This window comes from Capsicum annuum, chromosome 11 (assembly GCF_002878395.1).
Source record: "Capsicum annuum cultivar UCD-10X-F1 chromosome 11, UCD10Xv1.1, whole genome shotgun sequence".
Taxonomy (NCBI): Eukaryota; Viridiplantae; Streptophyta; class Magnoliopsida; order Solanales; family Solanaceae; genus Capsicum; species Capsicum annuum.
The window spans coordinates 184,496,961-184,512,813 of NC_061121.1; positions in this window are offsets into that span (position 1 = coordinate 184,496,961).

Here is a 15,853-nt window from a genome sequence, read left to right on the forward strand (position 1 = left end):
TGGTAGTTACCACTCTTATATTATGTATACGAGTCAAGGGGGGAGTCATACCCTCCTTCACATATTTTCAGCTTTTAAGCTGAGGGTATTCTAGACATTTCCCCTCTAGCCAACTTAAAACCAATATCTTATAACTTTCTTAGGGCACCCTTAGCTATCAAAAAGATATCAAATAGATTCTCAAACACTCCCAAATCCTCAAGGTCAAAAATGCTTAGGGTTTTTATTGAGCATATCAATTGAGGCTTTCAAGGGTGATTTGTCTCCATCTTATTTGGTATCTAAGGTATGTTAATCCTCCCTCATTATTAGTTCAATTAAATTCATATTTTAATGAATGGTTTTCATGATATAATTATGGGTATTGTTTGGTTTTGAATTATACATTGGGGTGTCGGTTATTAATGATTGATTTATGTTTTCCCATGTTTTTACTTATGATTTTCATATTATAATGGTGGTTTTTAAATATGGTTGCATGGTAATGGTCAATTGGTTCTTTTTTTTTTTGTTTTGGAAACTATATGCCCTCAACATGTTTGTTAAAATGCCTATGAGAATACTTTTACTACATATTTGGACTTTCATTGAAATCTTTGCATGGTATAATATGGTAATGGAACCTAAATTGGTTAGATGGTTTTAATAGATAAATGGTAAGTCCTTGGCAGCTATGAATTAGATTAAAAACCTTGTGGGGTACATTGGAATTCTAATAATAGAAACTACGGGGTATATGTGAATCCCTTAGTTGATTTTCTAAGGACGTTACTTGCAAGCTATAATTGGTATGACGATACAAATTTTTATAGCCTTGGTTAGTAATATATGTAATTATTGGTTTGGTTGGGTGCTAATGGTTTTAATTGGGAGATAATGGCAGGTTGTTATAGCTAACCGTGAAAGTGTGAGTCTAATAAAAGGACACTGGAAACTTATATTTATCGACATGAGGATTGGTCATGGCGACTATATACTTATGGGGTATAAGGGAATACCCTAAGTTATACTTGTATATATGTATCATAGAGGGTGAAGGGTACATGGGAATCGCCTTCACCTATGATATATCCAGTTTATACGGCTACACATACTGGGGCCCGTTTAGGGGGTAACACTAGACCTATATAGGCTGTGGGTAGTTCTAGGACGGTCAAGCTACACATACCCACGTTACTAGTTTTAAAGACATAGTAAACGGCATTCCCTTTCCTAGAATGGATTATATAAGTATATGTATGGTTATGCTTGCATATGGTTATTTTCTTGGTTTCAAATGTTTACATTATTCTATCCTTATCCTGATTGCATGCTAGCATTCACTCGCTAACCCATCTTTGGGCGCTATATTCCTACGCAATGCAGGAACCGACCATACTAATACTCCTATTCTGTGATTAGATTTGAGGATAACTTGTATCAGATTGAAGTGGTGAGCATCCATACTCCGAAAGTCTCCATTTAATGATATAGACTTCTCTACATAATTTTGTTATTTATTAGACTTTGGTTTTGTCTATGGTCACGGACATGTCTTGACCAGGTATTGTTTTACTTTCGGATAGAGGCTTTGTGGGACTACTTTAGGTTTTTAGAGGCGGTGTCGGCAATGGTGTCAACCCTAGCTTTGGTATTGGTATTAGGGCTGACACCGGTTGACTGTATTTAATTTATGATTTTTCTATTTTGTTATGTTATATATATTTAGAGTTCATCCAACATTAGGTGTAGGGTGGTTATGGTTTGGTATTGGGGATTCTCTCCTATCCCAGTTGGGCTTGAGGCATCCAATACGACTAGGCCCTAGTTTAGGTCATGTCAATGGTTGACCAATTAATACTGGGGGTACTCCTTACTGAAGTGACCATCCTTCCCATAATTATTTAAAACATTAGGAGATCTAGACTGGCGAGGAATATATGTTGACCCTGCCTCAATATCCAACTCATGTATGGTACACCCACTAGATAAATGGCCAATCTTGCCAACCAAAATAATATCTTGAAATACTTTGAGGTACTGCACCAACTGATCCTGAAAGACCGTGATGGACTAAAGGTCTAATCTGAGTACTCTGCAAAATTTAATGACTCTGCCTATTGTGATCGCCACAACTGATCTGAAAGCCATATATAGTCGAAGGCATTACCTGAGAGAACTTGGCTGATTGTAAGTGAATCTTACTTCGTTGAAGGATCCTTAAATCCAAATAGAATGCCAATAACATTGTAATGTTAAAATAGCCTCTTACTACCTCCTCCATAAGTTCTAATACAAGCTCTTTCTAAAGCCCTTACGTGATCAACAACCTAGGGGAAAGAAGTCTCAGCCACTTTCAAATGCTCCAACACCAAGCGGAGTGGAAAAGCTAATCATCTAATAAATCCACACACTATCTCATAATTTGGAAGATATAGCATAAAAGTATGTCTATCCCAATGAAGAAGCCCAACCTCATACTCCATAATTGACAAGAAACCTTACTAAACACCAACAAAACCTACCCTGGTTTGAGAATTATTTAATTTACTGAATATTGCCTTTGACTATAAGGCATCTATAAAAAGTCTTAGAATCCCTAAGCTAAATTTTAAAATGCTGAAGTAGTCACATACTCTATCGGAGCCTGGGTTGGCCCTGAATCCTCTAGCTAGCACTGATTTTTTATATGAATCTCTGACTCCCTAGTCCAACCCTATGCTGAAGCTCTAGAAACACATGAAAAAGTCCTATCTGCATCTATCTATAACATTGTATCATTTATTTGGGACATAATAAAGTCAAAAAATGCACTAGAGATTCATATAATACAGACACACAACAAGGAGTTAAGAATAGAATTTCCTAAGAATTCCCTAAAGTCTCTTAAAGGTAGGATACAAATATCTCTATATAGATATATAAGGATTTACTAACACTTAGCTCTTGTTCCAACAAATCGGTAAACCTAGGATCAGATATCAATTTTTCATGACCCAATTCCTCAGGACATCATGTCACCTACTATAACCCACCAGTAGGTATGCCAACCTATAGTTCAAAATTTCTAGTAACAGACTATCAAAGAAATGAAAGGAAATAGCAGAATAAATGGAATAAAGGGGCTAATATACATATAAAACAACCCCATGACCTGGTGATGTTAGTACAATAACTTTTAATTCAATAAAAGTACAAAGTAAGATACTGAATAAATATATAGGTGATACAAGTGCGACTATGAAGATCAATATGTTTACAAGTACAACAAAGGATCATCTTAGGAAGTGCAATTTTGAGATGTGATAAGGATCAAATACACACCAAAGCCGCCCCATTTGCTAATTTGTTACACTAGAGGGGCACCCCCTTTTCATTAAGGGTCTTTTGGGCATTTCATCTTTTATGTAATAAAAAGTCTATATATAGTTTAGTAGTAGGGATTTTCATTACTTAGTTGATTATACTTGAAACACCTAAGTCCTCTCTCCATTTAGGAAAATAGAAACTAGGACAAGAAACTAGTGTGGATTCACTAGTGATTGTATATTACTTGGAAACGTCGACGCTTGAGAGATGGATTCTGATCTCGTGTCTACATAAGATTTAGGTGATTGTTATTGTTAGGGGTCTTAGAGTTTAACATACTCTTTGGTTCTTAGGATTTATACCCTCTTTTGTCTCATTACCTATCATTACATTTCTTGTAATCGTGTTTGTGTTCTTGTTCTAATAAAACCGTGTATTATTGTTATTGTGTTGTTGTTGTTCATATAATTTTGTGGTAATCTTGTTATTGTTGTATTGTTTCTATTTTTTGGTGTTAAACACCTTCTAAACTTGTGATAGTTGTGTTGTTATTATTGGCTGTGAATTGTACTGTTGGGCTCTCAGTTTTGTTGTTGGATTGATGGACTGTTTTGGATGTTTTAGGTGTTTGTGGAATGTTTTAAGCTTGTTAGATACCATTTGGTATCATTTGGTATCATACCCATCATTGATTTTGTTCCAACAAAATCAATTTTGGTCTTGTGAGTTGATAAAAAAATAAAAAAAAGAGTAGTGTTCTTGAGTTTGTTCTTGGCCGATACTTGATGTTCTTGTTGTTGTCTTGGCTGAGATTTGTCCTTTAAACGTATATCTAGGAGTCTCTTATTTGTTTTGAGTGTTTTTGGTGTTAGCTTCTTGTTCTCTAACATTAGTAGAATCAAGATCCAAGTTAGGCTCCTTTTTATGTTGTTGTTGTTGGCCGAAAACTAGCACTCAAAGGAGACCTCGGGTTGCTCTCAATGTGTGGACCATTTGCGTAGTTTTTGTGCCTTAAGTGGTCTCTCTTGTATCATTTGGTATCAGAGCTATGTCCCAGTGGACCACAATGCTACAAGTATCATTTTGGCTCGCCTTGAAGCTATGTCCTGAGACATGGCTAGGATGACCAAGGTATTGAAAAACTAGACTCGGATGAGGTATCAATGAAGGGTAAAGTGTCAATCTTGGGTAGGAGATTAGAGAGAGTGGAAATCCAAATAAGCCGACCTTCTACCCCTCAACACATTTCACCAACTAGTACTCCCTGAGGACATGCACCAAATGCTATATCCACTCATTGCCACAAATCAAACCAACCCTTAATCCCAAAATTGAGATCATGATAGGCCAAGCCACCCTCCACCTCACCACATCTAACAAGAAGGACTTGGTACCTAAATACCACCACCAAACCTAAGCCCTCACATCCAAACTCCACTTGACCAAAGACCTCACTATCAAAATCCAATCCCGCCGCTACAAGCTCCACTTAACCCAAATAGACCCATCCATGTTGAGGGGTATGGTAGAGGAGAACAACATGCTGGTTATAGACCCTATGATGATGTTTATATGAGAAGGGAGCTGATAAGGAGTAGGCAAGGTAATCCAAGAAAAGTTCATGGTAGAAAAGAAAGAGTTGGTCATTGGAACCAACAAGGGAACCAAAGTCGTGATGTAGGGCTAAATACCATCAAGGTGGGGCTTCCAACATTCAAAGGTAAGAGTGATCTGGAAGATTTTCTAGCTTGGGAGTCCACTTGTGTGAGAATCTTCCAATTAATTGACCTTACCGAGGAGAAAAAGAGTTGTTATGCAATTGCATATTTTGAGGGTTAGCTATTACGTCGTGGGAGTATGTGAAGTGATTTGGAAATGTTTTGATTGAAGGGTATACCCCTACTTGGTTTCTATTAAGGTACCTCAAGATAAAAAGGTACTTACCCAAGAGTTACCTTCACTATCTCCTTGCTAAGTTGTATAACTTGAGGCAAGGGAACAAAAGCGTCGTGGCTTACTATGATGAGTTCCAACAACTCATTTTAAAACTTGATAACCGAGGGGAGAAAGTGAGCCGTGAAATCATTCGATTCAAGGTGGGGTTTAATAGAGACATTGCCTCATGGTTGACACTTTACAAGTTCGACACCATTGATGCCATCTTCCAAGCCGCCTTGGAAGTTGAGAGGGAATTACGGGAGAAACTGAGTGTCAAGCTCATGGGAAAATCTACCTTAGGTTGGTACAAGGACAAAAATTATCCATCAAATATGGATAAACCTAAGTACAAGGCCATCTAAGTCAAGAAAAAGGCTCACTAAAGGTACCCTCCGAGAAATGAAGGTAAACCGCATTCCTCTTCTAGTTCTAAGGGATTTCAATGTTTTAATTGCCAAGGTTGGGGACACAAGGCTAACGAGTGTCCAAATAGGAGAAATATGATCCTAAGGAAGGGGAAATTGTACTTTCTTAGAGAGGAGGTGGGACTTGAACCAAAGGAGATTGATGATCAATATCAAGATTGAGAGAAGGTAGAACCTGAGAAGCCCAAGGAGAGGGATGAGAAGGATATTTGGCTATCTGAAGGTGAGATTGTAGTACCTATATATATGGCAAGGAAATTCATGCTTAGTGAGGGTATGTAAGAATAATCCTAGAGTGAGGAGGATGAAAAAGGAGAGAATTCGAGAGTTGGGATTGTGAGATTTGCCCACAAGGACTCTTTGTTGATTTCTAACCGAGATACTAGCAATTTTCCTAGTATCAAATCATCTTATGTGCAGGTTGTAGAAAATATAAGTCCAAGGAGCATGCTTAATGATCTCATGGGACCCTTGTTTGAACATCCCAACCTTGGGAAGAGCAATGAAGAGATGAAGCAAAGAGGAGAGCTTGCCAGTGATGATTACTTGAATTTGAGGGAAAATTCCTCTCAAGATGGAGAGGATGATACAAGTCCAACTTTGAAGATAAACATGTGTACAAGTGCATAAAAGTATCATCCTAGGAAGTGCAATGTTGAGAAGTGAGAAAGATCAAAGAAACAAAAAATCCACCCCATTTTCTCATTAGTTACATTAGAGGGGCACCCTCTTTTCATTAGGGGTCTTTTGGGCATTTCATCTTTTATGTAATAAAAAGACTATATATAGTTTAGTAGTCGAGATTTTCATTAGTTAGTTGATTAATGTTATATGAAATTAAAACTTGAAACACCTAATTCCTCTCTCCTTTGAGGAACACCAAAAGTAGGACGAGAAACTAGTATGGATTCACTAATGATTGTATTTTACTTAGAAACGTCTATACTTGGGAGGTGGATTTCGATATCGTGTCTACGTAAGAGTTAGATGATTGTTATGTGTAGGTGTTAGGGGTCTTATAGTTTAACATACTCTTTGGTTCTTAGGATTCATACCCTCATTTGTCTCACTACCTATCTTTGCGTTTATTGTAATCGTGTTTGTGTTCTTGTTCTAGTAAAATCGTGTATTGTTGTTATTGTGTTGTTGTTGTTTTCCTCATTTCATGGTCATATTGTTATTGTTGTATTGTTCCTATTTTGTACTATTAAACACCTTGTAAACTCATTATACTTGTGTTGTTATTGTTGGTCGAGAATTGTAGCATTTGGCTCTCGGTTTTGTTGTTGGATTTATTGCCTGTTTTGGATGTTTTGGGTGTTTGTGGACTGTTTTGACCCTTCTTAGATACCGTTTGGTATTAGTAGGTACGACACATATCTTAATAAAACATTGAGGTCAGTTTAATCCATGAAAGGGAGAGTAGTAATGCTCTAAAAGTCGGAATCTTACCCCATAAGAGGGAGATTAATAAGGCTCCTAAAGTCAGGATCTTACCCAAAATCTCCAATCTATAGTTTCTTCGCACAATGTACATTCAAACAATAAAACTCTTACTATGGTCTGCAAGCTGCAGAAGTGTAGAATGAGTACAAAACACGTGGTACCTCCAAATATTATGCAAACAAAAGATAACATGCAAGCAGGAATGTGAAATTTATGCAACTATCCAAATAGCTAATCATGACAAAAGTAGTGATAAAATTAGGTTAATTATCATATTATGAAATAATTCAGGAGTAAAAGTACTATATTGCATATCACTAGATAATATATGAACTGATAGAGGAAGAAAGATATATAATAGTATACATGGCCAAGAAATACATATACAATACAAATGATTAAGGGAATACAGGTATATATATATATATATATATATGGTAATACTATGCATAAATATAAATATATAGGTATAGAAGAATAACTCAAAGGTAACAACCTAAGGTAGTCAACCTAACCTGTCTATGAGATCCTAATCAACTAGGATGACTAATGCTAGCATAACCAGGGCCTCTAACCAAAGTTTCAAACAACGAATAAACTATCCACAATGTAACCGATGTTAGTAAAGTAAAGGGATCAGAATCATACCTCCAACCTCAATAACAGTCTATAATCAGCGTACCATGAACTAACCCTAATAACAAGAAGAAAGTAACCAGATAGTACAAACTAACAATACAAAACTAGGGCCCTATAAGCCCAAAAGGCTTAATCAACACACAAAAAATTGAAATTATATCATATACCTGTGCAACCCCCCATAAGGATGATAGATAAAGCCACCAAACAATATACTGATGATAGGCAATGCATACAAATGAATGAATGCAAGGTAAATCTATAGTACCATATATTATCCAAGAGCGATAACATACCATGTGTATACAACTTATCCAACTTAAAAACTTATGAAGGTAGCTCCTACAACATCCTCTCTTCTCCAGCATAATGGCTCACAGAGAAAGGGCCCCCTAGGGGATTTGGGAATATCCGTATACACTTACCTAGTCCGAACTAAGATTTTTAATCATCATCATCTATCAATTCTTTCCAGTACTAAAGAAATATATGTATTATAAGTGGATAGAGTGTAAGTATACAAATCAATTTCCAGAGATCATCTCTGGGATTAAATCAGTATCATAGGGTAGAAAGGGTAGGAATCAATTGCCAGAGACCATCTCTGGGATTAAATCATGACTAAAAGAGTGTAAGTATATAAATAAATTGACAGAGATCATCTTTGCGATTTAATCAATATCATAAGTTAGAAAGGGTAGGAATCTCTCTCAATTGAAGCAAATAGTATCGATAAAAGAGTGGATAAATCATGGACCAAAATCAATATTGGTCCAATTTTCAAAACCTCATAAATCATGAATTAAGTTGGTACGATTCTCTTTATAAAAAGAATCCATTTCAAAAGTGAAAAGTGGGATAGATCTCTTTTTAGGAAACCGTAGTAAAGTCTTTGTTTTGGATGGAATCGTACCACAAAGCGATCATGAATGTATCATAATTTATGAATTCCATCAAAAGTATCCAAATAATAGAACTATAAGCATCTAAACATCAATAGACTAAGGCTACACCCTTTATTAGGATAGAATAATAACCTGGAGTCCAACCGGTACCGTAACCGCGATATTAGGACCAATAGTAAAACTAGCATAATAATAATGCTATAAACTACGAAACTATGATTAAAGCCATTAATTCAAATAGTAAACCTTATACTAAAGGTTTCTTAGGATCAACAACGGCCAAACATGCTTATATTCTAGGGTGATAGGGTTCTATAGCTATAACGAGCATTTAATCTTAAGGGTCAGTACACCCTTCTACCCCCATGCTCCTAAATTAAGCTAAGTCATGATATTATAGTCATAAACATGTCCTATCATACCCTCTTAGCATGTAATATACACTACATAGCATGTCATGAAAAAGAGTAGACCGAAGTCTTCCTTGATGCCAAACCACAATCCTTAAATCTTCCATAAACCACTTGATTTTGCTCAATGATACCAAAACACCACCACAGTATCAAAGTGATAATCTAAATGTTAATAAGAGTAGAGAGAGATCCATATTGCTATATAAAAGGTCGGATAGAAGTTTAGGTCAAGAATCAGCCCATGGAGCCCACAAATAAAATCTAAAGTTAAATTCGTCATGAGGTCCCTCAAAGGAAGAGGAATGTGTATGCCCAAAAGTTGTACAAAAATGGAGAATAAATTAGGGCCTGAATTGGCCCCTAAAGTTCAAGGATTTAAGGACCTAATTTCTAGGAATTTCAATAAAATAGGGTGGAATTTGATGGGGAAAATTATGGAAAATGACCAAGGAGTGTTAGGCTAACTTGCCTTATCTTCAATAGATTATTTACCACACTTTATAATGTCCCATTCTCTCAAAGATGTAGAATAGTATTGAGAAAATAAGGGGAAATCTAGTGTAGATGGGGGATTTAACAACCCCCGTATGCCGCTAATATAGTTACTAGGTTGCTTAAGCGACTGCCACTAAAATGGCTCTTTAACCACTAAAGTGTCCATGCAAGGATAGGAGGATGCCACTGAAATGATATCTTGTCCACTAAAGCAATGTCTACTAAAGTCGACAATGATTACTTAACTAGTCCCCAGCCAATTAGCCAAGGCCGCTAAAGCGACCCTTTGTCTCTAAAGAGACTATTGTTTAAGTGACAAAAGGTACACTTAAGCGGTTGCACCAAATGGTTTCGGGCACCAAATTTCTCTAAGTCCAAATGGACTCCTATCGGGTGCTTAGGATTCATTCGAAACCCCATCCATGCAAATAAACAATGCTACCATTCCAAATTCGACATTTTGGACTCAATGTAACCATGAAAACTTTCATCCAAGATTGTTTTGGAAAAAATGTGGGCCTCACACCTATAGTTCCATTTTCATAAATTCCACCCAATATCCCAAAATGAGTCCGAAAGCCTTGGGACATGAACCATGTGTCCCCCTAGCCTAAAATCAACACTCTAGAGCTGATAGCACTGTTAAAATCCATATTCAGTGTCATCTACTAGGAATTTTGGTCTGAGACCAATTCCTTAATAGCAAAAGTTCCAAAATAAGGAAAAATACTAAAACCCAAATAAATTGCCCGATAATTGAAATGATAGTTCTAGCAAGTTATAAATGACATGTAGCTGCTGTGGGAAGGATCGAAATGCTAAAAATACACAAAAACCATGAAAATTGCCTGGAGGGTCATTATATTCCTGTGGAATAGATATCACAGGTCCATTACCTCCAGTGTGTAAGACAGGTATGATTCTGTCATGACCCAATTTCTTAGATCATGATGGCACATACTATAACCCACCAGTAGGCAAACCAAACCCGCAGTTCAAAATGGCTAGTAACAGAATATCCTAATAGATAAAGAAAAGAAATGCAGATTATATGAAATAAAGATCATTACATAATATTGTCCCAAAACCTAGTGGTATTAGTACAAGAGCTTCTAATATAATAAGAGTACAAAAGCAAAAGAGATGGAATCAAGTACACTGATACAAATTATCTCCAAATACAACATAGACACAAGTCTAATACATAAGAGATAGATAAGTAATATTCCAAACTTTAGGAGCTTACTCTAAGTTTCTAAACCATGGCTACTCCACACGATAAACACATCAACAGAAATAATCCATACTATAATCTACAGGCTACAACAGTGTAGGATCAGTATCAGATGAATGGTACCCAGTAGGCAACTTCCAACTAAGCTCCAAAAACAAAGCAGATATATAAAACATATAAATAGTATAGAAACTACACCCAACAGTCCACAAATAGTATACCAAACCAATGAGATAATAAGGAACAACTTTCCTATTCTTGTCCAATAGACCAACATAATAAGGCTAAGTAAGTAATAAGGGCGCACTATCTTATTCCAGCCATACTTAAGGATCTCAACACTATACCGTATATCACCAGCCACTATATAAATTAAGGGTAAAAGAAGGATATATAGTAGTATACAAGGACAAGGAATAAATGTACAATATGAACAAATGAAGAAAAGGATATAAGGTAGTACTATAGCTACATATAGCTATATATATATGCATATAAATATGAGATCACCTCAAGGCATAACCTAAATCATCATGTCTTCATTTCAAGGACTCATTGTAAACCTATCCGAATTTAGTACTAACATACTCAGGGTTTCTAATTCACTTGCCTCAGCATGAATTAATCATTTAAAATAATGAAATCATAAGAAAGAAAAGGCCAGAATCGTACCTCGAATCTCAATACCGAATCAATGACCAATCTGTCATAAATTAGCTATAATAATGATCATAATAGTGATAATAATAACATTAATAACAATGCAAGCTGGCTATTTTAGACAACCAAATACCTAACCAAGTGAATTTGCTCCCCTACTTCCCCAGGCTTGGTAGGCTCAATCAGTACATAACAACACAAAGCAAAGTCATCACCCATATCTATGCAATTATCCCATACCGGCTGATAGACATCGACATATATTGGTGATAGGGGATTCACATGGAAGAATTAATGCAAGATACACAAATTAATATCAATATCCTCCATCCTTTCCATGTATAAATATCATCATTACAGTATCCTTAGGCCTTGTTGGGTATCAATATCATCATAATAGTAACCTCCAGCCTTGCCGGGTATCAATATCATAATCGCAGTATCCTATGGCCTTTCTAGGTATCAATATCATTATGATAGTATCCTATGACATTTCCAGGTATCAATATCATGATACCAATATCCGTTATCTTTTTTTTTGGTATTAATATCATCATAACAGTATCCTTCAATCTTGCTAGGCATCAATATCATCATAATAGTATCCTCCAGTGTTGTTGGGTATCAATATCATTATAATCATTAATGCGTACATATAGATATATAATAGGTGCTCGGACTTAAGCCATGGCTAAAAAGGGTGTAAATCGTTAAATCTATTGCCTAGAGCGATCTTGGGACTAAATCATTATAAAAATATAGGAAGGGTTGGAATATCTCACGACCAAAGTAAATAATATAGTCAAAACATGGACCAAAATCTACCTTAGTCGAATCTTTAAAACATTATTACTACCCTCTTCTATATATATAAGTTATCCATTAAGTTAGGCATTTACTATTGTGAAGAAATCCATTTTTAAGGTGAAAAATTGGTTTTATATATTATTTAGGAAGAACAGTCATAAGATTTTATTTAAGCTAGAGTCATATCAATTACTGCTATAATAGTCATGAATGTACTGAATCTATGCATGCCATCACCAGTATTCAATCAGTGGAATCGGAAGCATCATACCACATCTTCCCCCATCCCATACCGAAGAGATGTGTGTATAAACATATATATATATATATATATATATATATAAGCTGTAAGTAAACCTTTACAAGGATAAACACTTCGAGGATGTCCAACCTATATCATATCATGGATTTTGGCCTAATAATGTGTCTGAAATAATAATAACATCATAATCACGGCCTTAGTCCCACATACATATCCGGAACTCATATCAATAACCATGTACATAAACCATCTTATATTTATAAGGTGTAGAGTATTCACGACGCATGGCATCTCTATAAGCTATTAAGTATATCTATAACCATCTCGCATATAGGAGCCAACTCCCTTCTAGGAGGCATAATGCATCAAGGAATCATAACTTATAACTATAAATCATGTCACATCTATAATTCATCTCATATCTATAGGTCATATATCATGACTATGAGGAATATAATCTCTAAAGGCCATTTGTCATATCTACGAGGAAATAACATCTCTATGGGCCAAATATCAAGTCTAAGAGGAAATAATATCTCTATGGGCCAAATAATATATCTAGGAGGAATATTATCTCTAAAGGACCAATATTATAACAAGAAGGAAATAACATCGCTAAAGACCCAATATCACGTCCATAAGATATATCATAGCCATAACTTATAAGACATAATTACGAAGAACATCATCACAATTTACCAAGTCACAAGGTAAGCTTATTCTAAAGGCTCACTAGTCTCAACTAGGCCTAACATCCACAACAAAGTCCACAATGGCTAACACGAATCTTTACCTAAGTGGGTCGAATGATCCCACTTCTAATCCTCAATTTTCATAATTATGCAAATTATGCCCCAAACTAGGCTAAGATATCTAGTTCAACTTCTAGATGTCATGACCCGAACTGGGGTCTTGTCGTAATCGGCATCCCAAGTCAAACCAAAACTAGGGACCACTCCCGTTACCCAACTCGACCATCCAAACGTATACCTTTAGTCAGAGGAATTCTGAACATATAACAAGATAGCATAAATGTACCAATCAAGACTCTAGGATTTGTCCATAACCGTGACCAACCCAAGGAATCTACCCATCCAGTACCCAACCAATAACCATACCAAAACAAAAATAATAACCAAGTTTCTGTCCAAAACATAACATAAAAAGTTGGAACAAGAAAAAATTATGTCAAATCTTATAAGCCCTAATAAAAATACTAAGGCTGACATTAATACCGACACCACGCATTCTAACCCATAGTAGTTCCACAAATACTCTAACCAAAAATAAAATACTATCCGATTGGGACATGCCCCCAAGCATAGCAAAATCTAATGTCTATAAAATAACCAAAGTATGTAAAGACATCCATGATACAAAATAGAGCCTTTCTGAATATGGAAGCTCACCACTTCAATCCAATAGTTGTTCTCAAATTCGATCACTAAGCTGGAGGTGTAGAATGAGCAGTTTCTGTATCACGTGGGGATATAGCCACCCAAAGATGAGTTAGCAGGTGAATGCTAGCAAGTACTCAAGATAAGAATAAAATAATTCCAACCGCTAAAACCAAGTAAACAAACCATATGCATTCATAACCACACACATATATATATAACCATACTGGGAAAAGGAAACCAGGTTTACCATGCATATAAAACCATTAACCTGGGTATGTGAAGCCTAACTACCCTAGAACCACCCAAGACTATATGGGCCTATTATAAACAACTGAACGAGCCCTGATGCATATAGCTGCACGAACCAGATATACCTAGGAGTAAGGAATTCCCCAGCACCCTTCACTCTCCATAATACATATATACAATTATAACTTAAGGGATTCCCATATACTCCATATTGTCATCATGACCAAATCCTTATGTCGGCAAATATGAGTTTTCAGTGTCTATCTAGTGGACTCACACCTTCGCTATTAGCTATCACACCCTAGAATTATTGCCTAATTATAACCATTACCATATAACCAAGACCACTATTTCATTTTTTATTAACCAAGTCTAAAAGTAGTGGTATCTTTATACCGATAATAGCTTGCAAGCAATGTCCTTAGCCATCCTTTAAAGAAGAAGGAATTCCCATGTACCTATAGATTACATTATTAAGTTGACTTGAGAGGATCCCATGTATCCCACAAGTGATTATTATTATGTTTGCTTGGGGGATTCCTTTGTACACCATAAGGATTTCAATTAGACCCACAAGAACCACTAAGACCTTACCATTTAACCATTCCAAACCATTTAAATCATTTATACCATTTAGGGTTCCATTACAAAGCTATACTATGCAATAGTTCCATTAAAAGTCCAATAATGTAATAAAAACATTCTCATTGACAATTTATCAAACATTTTGGGGGCATAGTGTAAGCCAAAACCAAGTGCTAATTAACCATTCCTATGCAACCAAATGTCCAAACCACCATTAAAGCATGTAAATTCTTAATTAAAACATGGGCAAACCATAACCAAGCATTTTTAATCAAAATCCCTAACATATATTTGAAAATCCAAACCATACAACAATTATTCCATGAAAACAATTTATAAAACATGCCTTTAGTTAGAACAAACAATGAGGGAGAAGTATCTTTCCTTTGATTAAGAAGAAGATAAGAAGAAATAACTCATATGAGCCTTAATTGACCACCTTGAAGGAAACCTTAAACTTTTCTAAACCCAAGAGCCTTGAGAGATTTTGAGAGAGTTTGAAGTGTTTAATTGATTGGAAATAGGTTACCAAAGCCCTAAAAAGGTGTTTTAAGTCATGTGGTCCCAAGGAGTTATAAGAGAAAATGTCCAGATTACCCCCAACTTAAACTATATTAATTACCTATAAGAGGGTATGACGACCCATCATCTATACCTTAGGGTATGGGTAATACCCACCACTCGTATCCAAAGAAGAATCTCAAACCCCACACTAACCAAACTATAACTCCAAAGTCCCACTCGTACCCAATTATATGATTGGTACCCATAAACCATACCTTAGACAGAATCAAGAAGGGTTGACATTGTCTAATATATGAGTTGGATTATACCACTCATACCCTATCTCACGACCCATGGTGAGCCACTCATACTTAGATCTAAGTTAAGTTACTAAATTTAAGATTAAGTGAAGTAAAACCCAATTATACGACCTATCACCCACTATATGACCGTGCTCACCCAAGTTGTACCCATTCCTGAAACCAATCCAACCCACTAACAAACACTGGCTAGCACACAACCAAGACTATAGCAACTATACCCCATCATACGACTAGTACCCCTAATTGTATGATGTCCAAAAACCATAAATCCAGGAAATTT